Below are 6,234 nucleotides of genomic sequence, written 5' to 3' on the forward strand. Positions count from 1 at the left end.
TTTACAATTACTATCTTAAACTATAAAGATATTCTGCATTTTATAGAAAAAAATATAATTAACATAACATAATGTGTTTCAATTGAAATAACAGGAAGATAAGAAGAACCAAGATGACACACATGGTGAACCGGACAGAGAAAATCCACTGTATAAAGAAAATAATATTGTTGAGGTAACTAAAACTAAGATTAAACTGTATATAATTTTTATAAAATAAGTGAAGTGTTGTTGACATGAGTTGATAGTGTAGTTGATATAAGATATAATAATTATTGACATGAGTTGATAGTGTAGTTGATATAAGATATAATAATTATTGACATGACTTCTACGTGTAGTTGACATGGACCATTTTGTTTACATATATTTCTCAAAGTTAAAATTAATTTAATATTAATTATAAATGACTATTTCAATAGACTGCTAATGAAGAAGTACATGAAGAACAAGATAATGAAGAACAAGAAGAAGGAGAAGCATCAAAAGAGAAAACAACATGTGGTGTCAATAATGAATCAGTGTCTCCTATGTCAACACTTGTTCTAGAATCTGGTAATAAGAGGAGAGAGATAGAAAATCAGAAAGATCTTGTACAGGTACAATTTACAATAATTATCTTAAACTCTAAATATATTCTGCATATTATAGATAAAAATATAATTGACATAACGTAATATATTTCAGTTAAAATGGATAAAGAAAATAATATTGTTGAGGTAAGTATAACTAAAATCCATTATATTATTTTTATAAAATGAAAGAAATGTTGTTGACATGACTTGATAGTGTAGTTCATATGATTTATAAAAATTATTGACATGGCTTTTACTTGTAGTTGACATAACTTATAAGTGTTGTTGACATAGCCTCTATGAGTAGTTAACATATTATGTACTGTAGTTGACAAGAGAAAGAAACAGAATCCATATCTCTACATTGTCATTTTCTGATCCTAAAGGGAAGAGCCAAATCTCGTCTTTTGTTATTTAGAATTAATTATAAATTACTAATTTAATAGGCTGTTGAAGAAAAAGAAGAAGAAGGAACAAAAGAAGACATAGTAGGTGATAACAATAGTGAATCAGCCTCTACTATTTCACCTCCAGCTGCAAGTTCAATGGATGACGCACATGTTGAAATGAACAAAGCAAAGCAACAGGAGAAAGGAAAAGAGAAAGAAGAGAATATTGTTAAAGTGAAGTAACTGAAACTAAAATTAGATATTGTATTGTTTTTATAAAATGGCTTGAAAGTGTGGTTGACAGTTGGTTATAATTGTTATTGACATTATTTGTATGTGTAGTTGACATGTCTTATAATTGTTGTTGATGTGAATTTTATTTGCTGTTAATATGTATCTGTGTGTAGCAGAGATGGTATGTACTGTAATTTATATAACTCGTATGTGCCGTTGACATAATATGCACCATACTTGACATAATTATAATAGTTGTTGACATGATTTTTAATTGAAACTAACATGAATTTTATTTGAACTGACAGAAGAATGTTGTTCCATGCTCTGAGATTCCACTGACAGAATGTAGTGTGAAAGAGTCTGATGATAAAATGCATTCCGTCCCATTCCTAGGCTCTCCAGTTGACATCAGAGCTGTAGATACAAAAACATATCTGGAATCTTATGAAAGAACTGTGTACTACTACATACTAGAAACAGAAGGAACAGATGAGTATGCATTATTTAATTATTTCATTGAGCTAAAATTTTTTTTAGTTTTCTATGAAGTAAACATAATTTATAAATATTGTTCATATGTCATTTGTATAACTTCATTTCAGAAATGCATGCATTTATGAAGATGATTTTACTTGGGCGACCAAGGAATTGTTTTTATCACTGAAGCCCCATGTTGAAATTAATGTGGGTGTAATAAATGCTTGGGCTTCACACCTGAACAACAGAGAAAATGAAAGGCCAACAACATCACTTTCACGCTTTTTTATGAGTACATCTCCATGTGTAAGTAATCTTAAATTATATGTAAACTATTTGAGTCAGATGTCTCCCTAACCAAATATGTTAATTGCAGAATTTCAATGTAACAAATCGGCAGGAAAATTGGGATGCTTTGACAGCAAAGACAAATTTTATTTCTCAGATAAATAATGAGGTTGAAAGAAGACCAAATTTCAACTGGAGAAAAATTGATTTGGTAATAACATCTAAAAATGATATCTATGTTATAATATGAACAAGTATTCTATGTATATAATTATATATTTCATGTCATACAGGTCTTCTTCCCAGTTTGTGCAGATAATCATTACTACCTTGTAGTATATTGGATGAAGAAAAACATCATTGACATCATAGATAATATAAAGCCACTTAAAGATACAGATCCGTTGAAGAATTATGACATTGATATTGGCTTACTGGTATGCTTTTATATATGTTATAGACATATTCTCTACATTGTGTTGAAATGCTTTATACATGTAGTTTAAATTAATTATTTATATATTTTGCAGAAAGATATGTTTGAAGGATACTTCATAGAGAAGAAATTGCTAGATCTTTCAGAAAATATAAACAAGTCTTCATTCAACTTTGTGAATTTAGAATGGGCAACAACCACAAACATAAAGGATTGTGGTGTCTATTTGATGAGGCACATGGAGACCTATGTTGGGAAAAAGGGCAATGATTGGGATATCGGCTTTTCTGCTCGTAGTCTGAAGATTATCCAAATACTCAGGGGAAGATATTGCTGCACGATGATTGCATCAATTTATAATAACCAGAGATCAACAATGTTACAACTAGCTCGTGATTGGATGGAAGCAAACATGGACAAATTGCATAAGCTAGACAACAAATACAAGAAGTTGTTTAGTTGTAGAAAGAGGAAGTGAACAAAAACAGATTTTAATGTATGATGTTAACTTATTTTCTGGATTGGTTTTAAAATAATTATTATGCACTCTGACTTTTGTTGACATGGCTAGTATTTGTAGTTGACATGACTTAAAGTTGTTATCAAGATGTTTTCTATGTATTATTCACATGGATAAGTAAAACAGTTATCACAATATATTATTTTTATAAAATGAGTGAAGTGTTGTTGACATGACTTTATAGTGTAGTTGATATGAGTTATAATAATTATTGATATGGCTTCTACGTGTAGTTGACATAAGTTATAAGTGTAGTTGACATGGCCTCTATGAGTAGTTGACATAATAAGTCATGTCAACAACACTTCACTCATTTTATAAAAATAATATATTGTGATAACTGTTTTACTTATCCATGTGAATAATACATAGAAAACATCTTGATAACAACTTTAAGTCATGTCAACTACAAATACTAGCCATGTCAACAAAAGTCAGAGTGCATAATAATTATTTTAAAACCAATCCAGAAAATAAGTTAACATCATACATTAAAATCTGTTTTTGTTCACTTCCTCTTTCTACAACTAAACAACTTCTTGTATTTGTTGTCTAGCTTATGCAATTTGTCCATGTTTGCTTCCATCCAATCACGAGCTAGTTGTAACATTGTTGATCTCTGGTTATTATAAATTGATGCAATCATCGTGCAGCAATATCTTCCCCTGAGTATTTGGATAATCTTCAGACTACGCGCAGAGAAGCCGATATCCCAATCACTGCCCTTTTTCCCAACATAGGTCTCCATGTGCCTCATCAAATAGACACCACAATCCTTTATGTTTGTGGTTGTTGCCCATTCTAAATTCACAAAGTTGAATGAAGACTTGTTTATATTTTCTGAAAGATCTAGCAATTTCTTCTCTATGAAGTATCCTTCAAACATATCTTTCTGCAAAATATATAAATAATTAATTTAAACTACATGTATAAAGCATTTCAACACAATGTAGAGAATATGTCTATAACATATATAAAAGCATACCAGTAAGCCAATATCAATGTCATAATTCTTCAACGGATCTGTATCTTTAAGTGGCTTTATATTATCTATGATGTCAATGATGTTTTTCTTCATCCAATATACTACAAGGTAGTAATGATTATCTGCACAAACTGGGAAGAAGACCTGTATGACATGAAATATATAATTATATACATAGAATACTTGTTCATATTATAACATAGATATCATTTTTAGATGTTATTACCAAATCAATTTTTCTCCAGTTGAAATTTGGTCTTCTTTCAACCTCATTATTTATCTGAGAAATAAAATTTGTCTTTGCTGTCAAAGCATCCCAATTTTCCTGCCGATTTGTTACATTGAAATTCTGCAATTAACATATTTGGTTAGGGAGACATCTGACTCAAATAGTTTACATATAATTTAAGATTACTTACACATGGAGATGTACTCATAAAAAAGCGTGAAAGTGATGTTGTTGGCCTTTCATTTTCTCTGTTGTTCAGGTGTGAAGCCCAAGCATTTATTACACCCACATTAATTTCAACATGGGGCTTCAGTGATAAAAACAATTCCTTGGTCGCCCAAGTAAAATCATCTTCATAAATGCATGCATTTCTGAAATGAAGTTATACAAATGACATATGAACAATATTTATAAATTATGTTTACTTCATAGAAAACTAAAAAAAATTTTAGCTCAATGAAATAATTAAATAATGCATACTCATCTGTTCCTTCTGTTTCTAGTATGTAGTAGTACACAGTTCTTTCATAAGATTCCAGATATGTTTTTGTATCTACAGCTCTGATGTCAACTGGAGAGCCTAGGAATGGGACGGAATGCATTTTATCATCAGACTCTTTCACACTACATTCTGTCAGTGGAATCTCAGAGCATGGAACAACATTCTTCTGTCAGTTCAAATAAAATTCATGTTAGTTTCAATTAAAAATCATGTCAACAACTATTATAATTATGTCAAGTATGGTGCATATTATGTCAACGGCACATACGAGTTATATAAATTACAGTACATACCATCTCTGCTACACACAGATACATATTAACAGCAAATAAAATTCACATCAACAACAATTATAAGACATGTCAACTACACATACAAATAATGTCAATAACAATTATAACCAACTGTCAACCACACTTTCAAGCCATTTTATAAAAACAATACAATATCTAATTTTAGTTTCAGTTACTTCACTTTAACAATATTCTCTTCTTTCTCTTTTCCTTTCTCCTGTTGCTTTGCTTTGTTCATTTCAACATGTGCGTCATCCATTGAACTTGCAGCTGGAGGTGAAATAGTAGAGGCTGATTCACTATTGTTATCACCTACTATGTCTTCTTTTGTTCCTTCTTCTTCTTTTTCTTCAACAGCCTATTAAATTAGTAATTTATAATTAATTCTAAATAACAAAAGACGAGATTTGGCTCTTCCCTTTAGGATCAGAAAATGACAATGTAGAGATATGGATTCTGTTTCTTTCTCTTGTCAACTACAGTACATAATATGTTAACTACTCATAGAGGCTATGTCAACAACACTTATAAGTTATGTCAACTACAAGTAAAAGCCATGTCAATAATTATTATAAATCATATGAACTACACTATCAAGTCATGTCAACAACATTTCTTTCATTTTATAAAAATAATATAATGGATTTTAGTTATACTTACCTCAACAATATTATTTTCTTTATCCATTTTAACTGAAATATATTACGTTATGTCAATTATATTTTTATCTATAATATGCAGAATATATTTAGAGTTTAAGATAATTATTGTAAATTGTACCTGTACAAGATCTTTCTGATTTTCTATCTCTCTCCTCTTATTACCAGATTCTAGAACAAGTGTTGACATAGGAGACACTGATTCATTATTGACACCACATGTTGTTTTCTCTTTTGATGCTTCTCCTTCTTCTTGTTCTTCATTATCTTGTTCTTCATGTACTTCTTCATTAGCAGTCTATTGAAATAGTCATTTATAATTAATATTAAATTAATTTTAACTTTGAGAAATATATGTAAACAAAATGGTCCATGTCAACTACACGTAGAAGTCATGTCAATAATTATTATATCTTATATCAACTACACTATCAACTCATGTCAATAATTATTATATCTTATATCAACTACACTATCAACTCATGTCAACAACACTTCACTTATTTTATAAAAATTATATACAGTTTAATCTTAGTTTTAGTTACCTCAACAATATTATTTTCTTTATACAGTGGATTTTCTCTGTCCGGTTCACCATGTGTGTCATCTTGGTTCTTCTTATCTTCCTGTTATTTCAATTGAAA

Source organism: Salvia hispanica, chromosome 6, assembly GCF_023119035.1.
Source record: "Salvia hispanica cultivar TCC Black 2014 chromosome 6, UniMelb_Shisp_WGS_1.0, whole genome shotgun sequence".
In the NCBI taxonomy this organism is placed as follows: Eukaryota; Viridiplantae; Streptophyta; class Magnoliopsida; order Lamiales; family Lamiaceae; genus Salvia; species Salvia hispanica.